The 15,527-nt window shown below is 40.1% G+C and overlaps 1 protein-coding gene and 1 long non-coding RNA gene across 2 annotated transcripts in view; one reads left to right on the top strand and one right to left on the bottom strand.

The window, feature by feature from the left end:
• Positions 1-15,527, top strand: part of plagl2 (pleiomorphic adenoma gene-like 2) — a 42,978-nt gene that overhangs the window by 17,143 nt on the left and 10,308 nt on the right. The window lies entirely within an intron of this gene.
• Positions 12,910-15,007, bottom strand: LOC131468319 (uncharacterized). The gene is made up of 2 exons (XR_009241694.1): positions 14,944-15,007; positions 12,910-14,152 (listed from the first exon to the last, which is right to left on the bottom strand). It is a non-coding gene; the product is annotated as an uncharacterized LOC131468319 (long non-coding RNA).

The raw sequence follows: 15,527 nt of genomic DNA, 5'->3' as shown, positions 1-15,527 counted from the left end.
ATGTCGGCCAATCTGTTAACTATTTTACTCTCAGTCTGAAACCTAAACTTTTCCCAGAGCAGCACAGACCTCCTTACATTCCCTTACACAAACACACACATACGGGTTTGCACAGCTATTCTTCTGAAGACCCTCCATTGACTTCAATTCATTTGGACAGTTATCTCTAACTTTAACCTAAGCACAATTCACATCTCAGCCCTAAACCTGGGCTGGAGGTTCTGTCAGGTTTTGGTCTACTGGTCCCGACAAGGTCAGTGTTTACGACAGGAAAAAGTCTTAATAAGATAACAAATACAAGCACACACACACACACACACACTGCTGTTGAAGTGTTGAAGAGGTAGTGAGGTGGAAGACCAAAGACCACCCTCTGTCTTCATCTCATTCAAATGAAGAAAAGGAGTAGTTCTGTGTTAAAGTGTGTTAGTGAATAACTCCTGAGATCAACAGTGTTTCTGCAGAAACTCTCTGTCCTTTCTTTCTTTCTCTCTTTCTTTCATTCTTTCTCTCTTTCTTTCTCTTTCTCTCTCTCTTTGCATCCATGTAGTTAGCGTTAATAACACTGCAGTGTTTTCCTGTTGACACTTTACTTGCAGGAGTTTTGTGGTTCTTCCATAATCTCCAGAACAAAGCAAAGGACATTTTGTGTGGACATTTTGCAGAGTTTGTCGTTCACACACACACACACACAGTCACATGGCAGGAGATTGTGTGGGATGTGTTTGTCGGACATAAGAAGTCGTTTTATACTTTGACAGAAAACAACGCACAGACGAACCACTGATAGATGTTGAGCTTAATAAAGCGTTGCACTGCTACTGTCGCTCATGGTCTCGTAGCTTCCTCTCGTGTTCCAGACGGCGCGGCTTCCTTTTGATCAGTTACCAGTTGGTAAAGTTATGTTTCAGCACAAAGACTCATCTGTGAGCTCTGACACCGGAGAGACGAGAGACTCTGTCACTGCAGAGCGAGAGGGGAGAGGGTTTGTTCTGGAGTGACTCTGAGTCTCTGTGAATCCAGAATAATAATAATAATAACACAGACGTGTGTTGGAGCTGATTTTCATCTGCCGCTGTAAACTGAAATACCCCCTTGTGTAGTTCGGCGGCTGCTGTTTTCAACATCTGTGCTCAATGTCCGTCCCAGCGTGATCGTCACTCTCCCCTCGTCATCTCATTGGTGTTATTCCGTCGTGTTCCCCTCCTCCTCTTCCTCCTCCTCCTCCTCCTCCTCCTCCTGCTGCTGCTGCTGCTGCTGCTGCTGCTGCTGCTGCTGCTGCTCTGTTGTCGCGCGCCTGTCATCGTCTGAAGGTGCCTGCAGCCTCCGCTTCACAGAACGTGATCAAGTTTCAAAAAAATTCAAGGAATGCAAGCTGCCCACTGCCCATTTTTCAAGGCCCTGTTTATGCAAGAATGTTATTTTTACAAGTCGCTGCCTTTAACCCCCCATCCCTCCTTTTCCCCACTGAACATCCTTTAAAAAAGAAAAGCCCAGGGAGACTTGGATAAAGACGGAGTGAGCGTGAGTGCGGGGAGCAGTCGGCAAACAAGGAAAACAAGGAAAATTAGCAGCAGGAAAGAGAGGAGAAAACAAGCGGAAAAGGCCGCGCGGTGATGCGTTGAAACCTGTAGATTTTTGTAAACAAAAGGCCGCGGAACAATGTCTGTTGTTTTAAACTGAGCTGACGTTGCCAACGACGTTGAGATTGTTTGTTGCTGACTCCATCTGAATCAGAGAGAGAGACAGAGAGAGAGAGAGAGAGAGAGTCAGTGAACTGACCAGTGAACAAAAGTGACTGGATGAACTGTGTGTGTGTGTGTGTGTGAGTATTTACTTGTTGAGGAGTAAAAACCATTAGTAAAATGAAGGTAAATGCTAAAATCAAATCAAATCAAATGAAAACAGTGACTGACTTTTGCAGCAGTGTAAAGTTGTCAACACGACATAAAATGACACACACCAACAAAAAAAGATGAATAATGATGAAATCACACTGAGATCATGATCGATGTTTAAAGAGGGAACAAAGAACAATTTACATAGACCATTCACTCTGTCACTCTTATTGTTATTCATAAAACAAGAACAACAATAAGTATTACACACTTTGAACTTGATGAAGGGTTCTAATTTTGGAAATGAATAAAAGTAGGGACGCACCACCATTGCCAAGTTTTACATGATAATAAATGTTAATAGTTTCTGTTCTTTATTATCTTCATTTACTAGCTTTTGGAGACATTTTCTGACATTTGTCTGAAAAGTTGAGGAGTTTTTAGCCTCGCTAACCTCCCTGTGAGAGGCTAATGCTAACAGTGCTTTCTGCTTCTCTTCAATATCTGAGTGTCCACTGTACTTTCTAACATCATATCATAGAGAGTTATGACATTATAATATATATATATATATATATATATATAATATATTATAATATATGCCTTTTCTCATCTTATATCATACATACATGTGGATAACAAGCTAGTGACTTTGGGTAATTCCCTAAATATTCAGACACTTCTTGTCAATGTTTTCTAATAAACAATGGGTCAAATAACTCTATGAATTATATGAAATATGTTGAGGTTAAATCAACCAACTTCACCATGACTCTAAGCTCCACTTAACACTTTAGCCTCTCTCAGCTCGATGTTTTATTTCTGTCTTTGTTTTTTAAATAATGTAATAAATCCACTTTCCACGATAGTTGCCAAACTATTATAGTCAGAGACTATAATTGACGATTATACTGAAGCTTTAGCAGCTGAACAGACAGATATTTGTGAAAGCAACAGTTAAAATGCTGTGAACTCAACATCACTTTTTTTAATTAAATTACTTGTGAGAGATCAAACAGTATTTAACATATTATTAGATCGCCTAGATTAATAGCATTAGTAATTATCAAAATCATTTTTAGGTTTGTGTAATACATTAGTATGTAGAATCTCTTTAAATGAAATGTTATTTTTAATGCTAAAATATAATTATTATTGTTGTTCATTTTACAAAAAAGCACATTATTAGTTCTTGATTAAGATGTCAAATTAGAGTTATTGATTTCCATTCCTGAACAGAAAAACAATGTTTTTGAATCCAGTTTGTTATTTGCCAAATAAATAACAATAAGACGTTTTCTCGTTTGTATGACAGGTGGTTTAATGAACTTGTTAACTTGTTCATTGATCCTAGTTTTCTGATGTTCTAGTCAAACGTACACAGCGCAGGTTCCAACAGTAAAGCGGCTCATTCACTTTGAAATGGGTGCATACAGTGAGCATGTTTGTAGTGTCCTTAAAAGCTCTGCTCTTTAAACATGACAGAGTGAGGGGGAGTTGGTCGGGGGCAGAGGGAGAGAGGGAGAGAGAGGGAGAGAGAGGGAGGGAGAGGGAGGGAGAGGGAGGGCATCTGGCATGACGCCCACTGGCACCATGCCCACATCTCGGGCTGCTGTGGAGCTCCGTGTCACGGTCAGGACTCCCTGCCAGAAGGGCTTTCCCCAGAATCACCTCTGCAGACACACACACACACACACACACACACTGGGCTCTCTTACACAGAGATGCTGCTATGTTAGCGTTAAGAAGAGCCGTCATTATGCTGCTTTTTGCTTGTTTACACTGAACCAAAGCCCCGGTGAGTGAATTGCGGACATGACATGCCGGCGTTGTGGAATCAGAGGCGTGACACGTTTTACACAGACGCGGTTTTGTGTTCATACCTTTAATAAGTTAGTTATGATGCAACAGGCCGAGTGAAAAGAGCCACTGAGTCCTTCACCAAAAAACAACATGAATATTGGACTTGAAGCAGAAGTTTTGTCGTAAACTTGTATTTAACTAACGTAATGTAAGTAATGGTGAACATTAGTAACATTATTTTCTCTATAATAGTCTATTTTTATCAACATACTGGAAATGACGTTTTTGTGTTACTGTAAAAGGGTCATTCTTCAACTACGGTTCATTTTGGTCGGAACACTTTCAAAAAATCAAACACATATTTTGACAAAACATTTCCATTTGATGGCAAATACATTTGAACTGTTTAACCAAAGTTTTTCCATCTTTTCTAACACGATCCAAATTTATGCAACAATATGTGTTGTGATGGAGATGACACTGCATGTTGGAAATGACATGTGACAAACAGCATTGCTGAATACTGTTTTATGAATACTTTTATTATCCCGGCACAAATTAACATCAATTTTGAAACTACCTTTGTTGTTTAAACTTAACCCATAAATGCACATTCACTCAGATGCTTCTTCTCTGCTCTTTTCTACAGGCAGGTTCCAAAAGTTGGCCTTAAAATGTATGTTGAAAAGGTAACACTTTAAAACTAACATTCATTTAATAGTTCTGCAATTAAAAAAGAAAATTTAATTAAATTGAAACTTTATTTTAAATGTTTGAATTTAAAGAGAAACAAACAAAGTTTTAAATGTGTGTTAAATTAATGTTGAAAATATTAAAAAAATACTAACTATTTTACTGAACTAAACCCAACCTTTCAATCCAACAATCCTATTTTACACTTTAACAAACAGTATGTTTGCATTCAGAATAGACATTTACTTGGTTGTGGCCCTGCATTTTAATATTGTTATATCTTTATATGTATAGTCAATTATCTCACACACTGTCAAACTTGCATATGGAGTGTATCACATTTAAGTATCTATTCTATTCTTGTTGTTTATGTTTATACACAATATGAATTAGTTACAGGTGTTTTGTATCATTTTTTAAGTTAATATACAGTATTTTCAGTGATATAAGCCAAATGGGCTCATCAAAACATTATTTCCATCACCATGAAACCTGATGGGAATTACTGTTGTGGAAATACACAACATTCCGTCACATTTTTTTTATTTTTCTAAATCTTATGAAATATTAGCACGCTAACTTCTGTTTTTTCATTAGCTTTAAATATTCACAAAATACACAATATAAATCCATTATTTATACATTTAAAGTAAATATGAGCTGTTTGGAAATGACATCCAATAAACATATTCTTAATTCAGCAAACATTCTGTCCCTGTCATGCAGCTAACTCTGCTCTGCTGCCATGTGTTCTCCTGTCACATGACTACGGCTGTGGTTGCCAGTACACAAACCCTAAAAAAAAACCCTCTAAAAAGTTACATTGTGCAATGCGTGGTGGAAATGACGGTGACCTCAAGGGGCAGGTGTTCTTCTCATGAAAAAAGACTTAAATACTAATATATCTTACAACACATTAAACATCTCAGTCAAGTAGGAATGTATGTCTTTTGTATATAAAAATAATATTTAAACACATCGTAATGCAATATTACGAATGGGTGAATGTCCAAAATCTGGCACAGGGACAAAAGGAATATAGCAAGAACCCTAAACCCTGTAAGGCCATGTTTTAGATAATAAAAATGATCAGTGACCTCTAATGAATTGTGTGCATGTTCCTATTGGTGTCAGGTAACTGTGACAAAAGTGTGTTTTTATTTTTCACAAAATAACACACTGATTGACTATAGTTGAAGAATCACATTGGTAACATTAGTTGATCTGTTTTCTCTGTATAATGTCAGCTTTTTGTTTTACAAATTCTTTTTCCGTAAAGACGGTACATAAAATTTACTTTTTCATCATATTAGTCACAGGTTTTTGTTAACACGAGTCATCTTTTTGTATCATTAGTAAACTTTCAGAAAATAAGAACAAATATGGATGTAAGTCCATGTTTTTTAAAGCTCTGCCGCCCAAAACATTTGAAATATTGGTTTTATTGGATTATTATTAAGTGTTGCAGACCTAGATGCCCGATTATGGTTAGGAATCTAAAACAAGTTCAAAGCATATTTTTCCATTCATCCAACTATAATTTTACAATGACTTTGGCCGGGTTAATCGAGAAAGTGACACATTGTCTCGTGCCGAGACCAAAGAACAGTCAAATCTAAACACTTTTCATACTAGACGAACGTAGCATGATGCCACATTTACGACAGAAACTCCTGCTGAGTGTTTATCTGTTTCCATAACTGTTCAAACACACGTCTGCCTATCGTTATTCACAGTGTGTGTGTGTGTGTGTGTGTGGACGATGACAGAGAGTTTTTAAAGAAAACAACAATCATGAATTGGTAGTTGTTGTTAAATTAGCACAAACAGAGACACGGAGACACCCTGTTGTTCTTTGTTTGTGGAGCCAGTTCATTTTCTAATTAGTCTCCAACAAACCCCAACAGCCATTGAAGAAAGAGTGGTGGTGTGTTTGTGTGTGTGTGTGTGTGTGTGTGTGTTACCCAGATGTCTTCACTGATCTGATGGAAGCAGCCAAGAGAGGGAGAGAAGGTGATGATGATGATGATGATGATGACAAAGACATGTGCAGCTGTGATGATAATAGTGATGATAGTAATTAAATTACTCTCTGTTTCACCCAAAATGACATTCCACTTCAATGAATGTGTGCCAACTTGAGCGCACACACACACGCACACGCACACACACACACACACACACACACACACACGCGCACACACACACACACACACTGCTTATTTTGTTAGGTGCCTCCCTAACACGCGCCGTGTGGGTGACCACAGCGGGGGAGGAAGGAAGGGAAACGCACAGAGAGAGAGAGAAAAGAGGGGAAGATGAGGAGCACATGGCTGATTTCTGGCTGTTAGAACTGGTATTGGAGGGCATGGAGAAAGAAAGAAGAGGAGGAGGAGGAGGAGGAGGATGTGAGGATGTAGAGGAAGGGTTTTTTTTTCTTTAAACTGCCAAGAGGATGTACTTTGTTTCCTGCTATCTTTGTTTAGACTTTCCTGCTAAATGATGCACCAGTTTGTCACAGTGTTACCTGCTGTTGACACCACGTAGCCTCGTTCACACTGAGCTCAGCAGGTTTAGACAGACAGACAGACAGACAGACAGACGACTTTATAGTTTACCTGAATGAACTGAGTTTTTTTCACTCCTGTGTCACTTGATCACGTGTGATTTACGAGTCCAAGGTCGTATCTACACAGCAAAGATACTCTATACAGTTTATTTTGTTTTCTTTCTTTTACGTTAACGCGGCACTTTGAGAGGAACTGTCTTCAAACACACGTAACCCCCCCGAAAAATGACTTATCAGGCTGTATTAAATATGTCAGGCCTGTATGTGGCGCTGCAACACGGCATTAAAAATGTAGAAGACGTGGAACACGGAATAAGAACTTTCTCTGTAATTTAATAATTATTCTTAAAAAGTTTTACGTAAACACGGCACTATGTCAAGAAATGTCTTAAAACATACAGAACGCTCCAAAAATGCACAAACTGGTGGAGGTTGGGGCAAAAAAAGCAACATTTTAGGGCTAATAAAAAAAGCCCATACAAAACATTTGCGTATATCTGTGTGTGTTTCCACAGGGTGGAACGGTTCGGTTTGGTTTGGCTTGGTACATATTTTTGTTGTGTGTTTCTATTTTGAATTGTACCACAGTAACCGGCCCCAACCACCCAAATGTTGCTTTGTCTTGGAGTACGAGAGTAAAATGGTACGACCGTCATCACTCTGCTGCGACGTGAGTGTCTCTAACGCTCGCCGTCTATTCACATACAAAGTTTGACGTCTTGTTGAGACAAAGAGGACAGAAAAAGAGCCGCTGAACGTCCTTCACCGTCTGCTGTGTCGCGTTGGATGTCGCGTGGTATCTCACTGACGCAGCCTCCGCACAGACATCACCTCCCACGTGAGGAAACTGTCCTCAGTCCAAACAGAACCACGATGGAAACAGCATGAAACAACAGCTGAGCTCAGTGCTAATGTTACAACGTCTTTTATTTCTCTTTTTATTGATGTTTTGATTGAACGAGTTGATTAAATACATATATGGAGCTCTGTGACAAGTTAAAAGCAGTAAAGTAAGTAAAAATCAGGCAAACATTTGTTGCTAATGGCTATGCTAACGACTAGAAGGTTAAACGTGCGACGTAGTGTTTTGCTGAAAAAGACTTTGGCTCTTGCTCCACCCGTTTAAAAACCAATGAAATCCCACATTTCCATGGATTTGTTGACCGGTGTGAATGAGTGAATGAGTGAATAAGTGAAAGTGTTGAGAAACACCAGAACTAACATGTGTTTGAAAGCAGAGGAATCTGAGTGTTGCTCTCTCCGACCGAGTCGTTGTAAAAACTGTACCCAGCGTGACACGGGTTTCATTCATGTTTTTAAAATGTTGCTGCACTTTTATGTGTTTATGTCTGAAAGTATAAGCACCAGCATGTTTATGTAGCCTGTTTATGTTCATGCATGTGTGTGTGTGTGTGTGTGTGGCCTGCAGGCTCACTAACAGACACATTAGACAGAGCGGAGGGTGTGGAATAGGCCGAGTGGACTCAGTGTCACCTCCCACAAACTGACTGACCCCCGCGTCCTCCTCGTCTGTCTGCTCAACATAGAACACTTAAACACACACACACAGCGAACATGTACTAGTTAATGTGTCTCAGATTCACCCTGTCACCATCACACTGTCATCCATGTCTGTGTCACAGCAGCAGATGAAGGTTAGTGTGACCTTTAAAATCTCTCCACATCATCTTGTTTTTGGAAAACAGCAGCAGTAACAGCAGTAGCAGCAGCAGTTACAGCAGCAGCAGCAGTAGTAACAGCAGCAACAGCGGCAGCAGCAGTAACAACAGCAGCAGCAGTAGCGGAAGCAGCAGTAACAGCAGCAGCAGCAGCAGCGGCAGCAGTAACAACAGCAGCAGCAGCAGCAGCAGCAGCAGCAGTGGGGTGAAGGCAGAAGTAAAGGTGGAAACCTAAGTGACAGTTAAATGAAACCCTCCCCTCACTCCAACACCTCCCTCCTCTCCCTCCTCTCCCCCCTGAACCAGACCACAGTAACACAACCTGGTTTATGTTTAGCCGGGTTTGGTTTTACGGCCACATCCCGGCGCAGTGTGGCTGGGACCTGACTAACTGTCGGGTGGGTGAGGGTTTGGCCTGGCACAGCACTGCACAGCACTGCACAGCACTGCACTGCACTACTGCAGCTCCTCTCTCGCCCCCCTTTCACCTCCTGCCTCCACCCGGGGTCAGAAAACACATGCAGAAGAGGAACTGAAACCTGGGGGCAGAGGAGGGAAGCAGGGAGGAAGGAGGGAGGAGGGAGGGAGAGAGGGAGCAGCGGGGTGTACGTCGTCAGCACCAACTTTAGCATTTATAATAACAAATGAACATTTTTGTTCTTCAGCTCTCCTTTGACACATGATGAATGATGTCAGTTATTTGTATTATTAATCATTTAACATTTATTTTATATCAGATTCTGACAAAAAGAAATTTATAGGCCAAAAAAATTGACATAAATGATCAGCTGTTGGCTGCTTTGATTTCCAAGATCTGGGATCTGCTGTAGAAACACTCATGTTGGTCGACCTTTAGACCTGATCTGTGCTCCACACTTTCCTCCTACTGCAAAAACTCACATTCATGGTGGAAAAAAACATGTATGTATAGACACATATATATATATATGTATATATAGATATATCCAATCTATAGATCTATTTATATACAGTATGAGTTGTATGATTCATACGAGGTAAATGAATCATAGGACCACTCACACGGGGCGTTTACATGAGAGTTCCAGCTTCTCCATCAGTGATGAGAGAACCTGGTACCTGATGTTTTTTTACTTCCTGCTCTGACGAGGTTCAGCGGCGCCGATGCTAAAATGTGACGTCAGCAGACTGAAGGTCACTGAGACGTCCCTGAAAACACACTTTAATCTCCACCTGATAAACTCTCAGTATTGACCAGAGGAGTCAGGTCTGTGTTCCTGCTGAACGCCGACGATCGGGAGTTCCAATCACAACCCGTTCAGTGACTTTGACTGTTAATCTTTTAATAAACGGATTCTAATGATTCAGTTTCACCCCAAACAACAACTTTACAAGTCACTAGTTTGTGTGTTTGTGTGTTTGTGTCGTCTGTGACGACCTCGTCCACGTTGAGGAGTTGAGTTAGTTTATCGCGTTCATGACAAAACAACTTTCACACAGTTGTGTTTATCTGTGAAAAGTGCGTCTTCCCTGCTTTGTGGTTTGGAGTGTTGTTGCGTGACTCATGACTCATAGTTGTAGAGTTGTAATAATGGGTTAATAACAGATGAGTTGTTGTATTTACAGTCTGCTCCGTCACTGCTTTGACTTTCTGTTTCCTCGTGCTTCACTGCAGTGAGTCGTTGGCGCCTCGCTGCCTTTCTTGTTCGCCTGCTTCCAGTTTTCGTCAATGTGTTTAGTAAAGCATGACCTGCCTCCACCTTCCCCCCTCCCCCACCTTCCCTCCCTCCCCCCTCTCTCTCTCTCTCTCTCTGCTGCAAATGACTCCTGTTTTCCCTCCCTTTTCTCCTCTTCATCCCTCCCTCGGTTGTTTCTCCACTGTCTCGCACACTTAAGGTCGAAAAGGTAAATCAAAATAAAACTCTCAGGTTTTGTTCAACATCCTTATTTATTCATCCATTCATTTATTGATTGATTTAATGAGGAATTCTGTTTATTTTCCAGTTGTTGATGCAAAACAACAAACTGTTTATTATTATGATGACTCAACGTTGATTTGAGGAGGATGTACGGTCGACGTTTCCTCTGTTAAGATCACGTAGATTCATTTGTGCACGATCTTCCGTTTACTGACTCAGTTTTGAATCCACAACTCGTTGTTTTTAATTCTGTTTTTAAAGATTCTTCACAGTGCAGTGACAACATGGCAATATGTTTGTAAAAATGGTGGTAATATTATGGTCTTAACGTTTTATTTACCGTTAACAGTTTCCAACTTGATATTGGTAATAAGGAGAGAATATTACAGTTTAGTGTCTTATTTCCAAAGTAATTACCAGGTAATGAAACTAATGAAACATAAAAATGGACAATTCCCATCCTCATGTCTCAACTAAACTATAATATTTACTTGTTTATTACCACAGAAATAAGAGTATTAACATCATATTACTCCCCTATTACTGCAGCAAATATTACCACATTATTGTCACTGGACTGTAATGAAAAGTATAAGCATGAAAATCAGTTTCATGAACTTAAAAAAGCTCATTCGACTTTGAAAAAACAAGATTTACAAAACATACACTTCTCAAAATATGCAACGAGTGAAAGTCGTGACGTTTCCTCGTTCGATCTTTTTGTTCAAAAACATCTTTTTTGTTTTTTTGTTTTAGTTTCAGCTCAAACACGTCACAGAGTTCCCCCTCCCCCCTCGCCCTCTCCCCCCCCCGTGAGCGCGGCTGTTGTCACCTAAGCTCCGGACGATGAACTCACTTTTCTATATTTAGTTTTAGTTCCTATAGTTAAGTCAAGAAGTGTCCAGCCACGTGGGACGTGGACATGTGGGAGGACAGCAGATCTGTGTCCTGGTTGATGAAAAAATAAAACCCCCACCACTAAACTCTCTCTCACACATGTTGTTGCTGTGCGGTGGCTGTAGTCGGGGCAGTGAAGGGGTTAATACCACTCGCTCAGCATGCGGGAGCCGTGGTGGGCGAGCGAGCAGGCAGGCAGGCAGGCAGTGCAGAGGCTGACCTCTGACCCCTCAGGAAAGGAATGTGGAAGCTCTTTCATCCAGGACAGAAACCAAAGACACGCGGGCGGTTGGAAAGTGGCGGTTCCATTCTGCTTTCACTGGGTTTTTTTTTTTTGATTAAGGGAAGTCGACAGGCAGAGGCTCCGCGTGTGTGTGTGTGTGTGTGTGTGCGCGCACTGTTTTTGTCGTCATCTGCCATTTTGGAGTGAAGCTCCTTCTGCAGCAGCAGCAGCAGCAGCAGCAGCAGCAGCAGCAGCATGTTTGTTGCTTTGTGATTCCGTGGTGGGAAATGGCTGCAAGAAAAAAAAAGCCCTGTGATCTGTGACCTACAACCTATGACCAGGAGAACGTGTTTGTGGTTATATAACACGCGATGCATGACCTAATATTGACACAAAGCTCTGGAAATACAGCTCATTCTCATCAGGACTTGAAACGTATGAGAGAATTTTAGTTTAAATTTGTGACATTTACTTTCTGTTCGCCGTTAAAAACTCAATTCTAACTCAAGATTTAATTTAATCACGTTTTTAACTGGTGTAGAACATAGAGCAGTGAAACATAGATACAGTGACAGTGTTGTGCATTTAAAGTCTTTTTGGGGATAAAATAAACTTCCTTCATTCGGGAAGTTGTGTTTCCATGTGCAAAGGCCTCAGGGACCGTGGTTTTTTTAAATCGTATCCACACTGAAGCAATATTCTTTGGAAAAATGTGTCCCACGGTTGGAAAATCTCAATTTGCAACCCTTGAATTTTCGTGTATACGACTGAAAATCTTCTTGCACTTCTTCTTCATGGTCTTGTGTTTGTGTTTGGAGATGTGTTTCTTTCCTTAGTCTCTTCCTTCTGTCTCTGTTTACATTTTTAATGTTTTTACATTTGAATACAGCTTTATTTACATGCTCCATGTTTTCTTCTCCATCTGTGGTGTGTTTGTGTGGCAGCGTTACAGCGCCTCATACAGGCCTGGCATATACACTTCAGTGGTTGGAGTTTGTTTACGGAGGTTTTTCTTAAAAACACGTTTGTTTACAGAAAACCTTTTGAAGAATGAGAAAGATCGTACAGGGAGAGTTGTTTAAATCACCCGTGTGAAAACTGAGAAAAACATTTCAAATCGCACTAAACGTACAATAATTCATTGACTTTCATATGATCGCTGTGGATCAGGAGGTAGAGCGGGTTTTTCTCTAACCAGAGGGTTGGTGGTTCAACTCTGATTATGACAAAAATGTATGTAACCCACTGCTGGAAAGTACACGCTTCTCTCGGTTCATAAGGAGCAAGGATTAGAGTGCAATGACCACAATTAACTGCATTCTGCATTTTAGTTTGCAACAGAACATTATGCAACATACAAAGAAGTAAACATTTGCATAGAAAATAAAACATTTAAATGTCTTATTTACTCGTCTCTCAGTTCAACCAAAGTCAGTCAAAGTCAAGTTATTTCCAATCAGAGGAGTTCTGATCTGTCTGAGTTCAAAGGTCGAGAATCCACGCGTCTAAAGGATCGTTGGAGTTAGGGATGGGAATCGAGAACCGGTTCCAACTGACCGATTGCATCGGAATTGTACAGCTCCAACGTTATCGATTGTTCTTCACGATTCTCTCATTTCACTGCACGACGTTTTTTCCCCGGTTTCCCTGAAATTGGCGGTACATTGACATCACACTCTGTGACGAGTGGGATCTTCACACCACACGAGGAAGCGTCACGGAGAGGAGAAAGAGATCCAAAGTCTGGCTCCGTTTCACCAAACAGGCAGAAAATCTATGGTTAATATCGTTTAACATGTTGAAACCTTTGTCAACCCAGCATGACATGACGTACCAAGAATGTCATGTGCTTGTTTATGTTCACTCTTTCATTTACATTGTTTATCTCTTTTTAGTAAAGGAGTGTTAAGAAATCATTTGAGTGAAATCTGGTTTCTCAGCTTTCACTAAGTTACATGAACACTGTTATTGTGACTATTGTTCTAAAGAGGACTTAAAGAGTACGTCCACTGTTACTTCATTTAAAATGTCCCTTTTAACAAAAGCAGCACTAAGCTGTCATTTAGCATGTAAGCATTTAGCAAGTATTACATTTCTGTTCCTGTTTTTTATTTATTGTATTTAGACTAGATTTTCTTTCTACACCAAATCTTGTCATGGTGTTGTTCAGTATGTTCAGTCTTGTGTATAAAATAAAATGGTTGCTTTTGGTGCAGAAGACTGTGACGAGGTCCTTTTTTCTACTCAGGAATCGATAAGAGAATTGATAAGAGAATTGATAAGGAATTGGATTGATAGGCAGAATTGACAATGGCATTGATATTGATAAAAACCTATCACCTAGTGCACTGTTTGTAACGTGTGTTGGAGTTGGTGCCGCCACAGGTGACTGACACAATCCTACCACAAGCAGACTGTTTGTCTGCTATTTCCGAGAAAGTGTAGATCCTGTTTCCTGTAGTCAAACCGAGTAGCTCGCCATCTGCTGGAATCTGCCGGAAGTCGTTGGAATCGTCCACAGGAATCTTTTCACTCCAACTCAAAAACCTGACCTGTATTTAAAAACAGAGTCTTTCATTTAGTCTTTGTTCTTATTTATCATAGGACTATCTCTCTTCTGTATTCATCTCAAGTTTCTCTTTTCTTATACAACATTTTACCAGATTATAACATCAATGAAAGTACTGCTAAATGCAGTTACTATGAAAATGACTCTCTAGTAGTTCAACTTCAGAACTGTAGAATTATTTGATTCTAACAGAATATATTCCTCGCACATTCTAATGCAATACAAAGAAACCAAAAAAATCATTTTGTAATTTCACATATTACCCACTAAACCAATAAACCTCACATTTAGTGAAAACAACAGTGAGTGGAATCTGTGTGGAAGCAACATGACCATGAACAAATACATTTAGCAGCAACAGTAAACTTATCAAAATACTGCTTAACAAATTATTGTGTATTGAAATAATTAATGGTGTAAACCCCTAATAATTCCACACATCAATAAATTGACATTTTTCAAAGTAAAATACAGCATGTTAGTGTGAGGTTTGCTCTCTAAACACATAAAACATGTCAAAAATATGCCAAAAACAAGCCTTGTGCTTCGGGTTAGTCTAAAATGGCTGCCGGCAGACACAGGCCTTCACTTTAAATCAAATACCATTCAGCTAATAAATGTGCTGTTTAATGTGCTGTTTAATGCGCTGTTTAATGTGCTAATGCACGTGCAGGACACGGGGCTTCAAACATTTCAATAAACACTCAACACGTTACAAAGAAATCAACATCAAAGACAAACTGCGTCACTCATTCATAACCAAAAATATCTCACCGAGCGACGTCAGGGCGCGAGTCATTGACGTCAGGGCGCGAGTCATTGACGTCAGGGCGCGAGTCATTGACGTCAGGGCGCGAGTCATTGACGTCAGGGCCCGGGTCTCGAGCCGCACTCGCAACAAAGTGGAGAAGCTTCGTCGTCGTAATGACGTTTGCCGTTAAGAGCAGAACTCTTACTAAACACACAATAACACTATGAACACACCTGGTTTAACTACATTAAGTTGTTTCCATGTTTTCTGAAGAAAACCATGTTTCACTCCTCGCGTACGAGACAAAAGAGGAAGTAAGAATTCCCGCGACTCGGCATCTAATTGGCTGTGGAATGACGGTTTTTTTACCTGTTTGGTTAGCTGCTGCCTTCAAGTGCACCTGGGAATTTTCAGTATTTGACGAATAAAAAAAAAAAAAGAAAGTCATGAAATAATTATTAATAATTATTAACTATCTTCATCAATGGACATGTTAGTTAACCTGGTTTTTCACCCGGGTTGCATGTAGCATAAAACACTTATAGACCATATATAGAAAACGTTTTTATATATACATATATATGTATGTACACACACACACATACAG

This window comes from Solea solea, chromosome 11 (assembly GCF_958295425.1).
Source record: "Solea solea chromosome 11, fSolSol10.1, whole genome shotgun sequence".
Classification (NCBI taxonomy): Eukaryota; Metazoa; Chordata; class Actinopteri; order Pleuronectiformes; family Soleidae; genus Solea; species Solea solea.
Note: the sequence above shows the minus strand (reverse complement) of the source record. Positions and strands in the feature narration are given on the sequence as shown.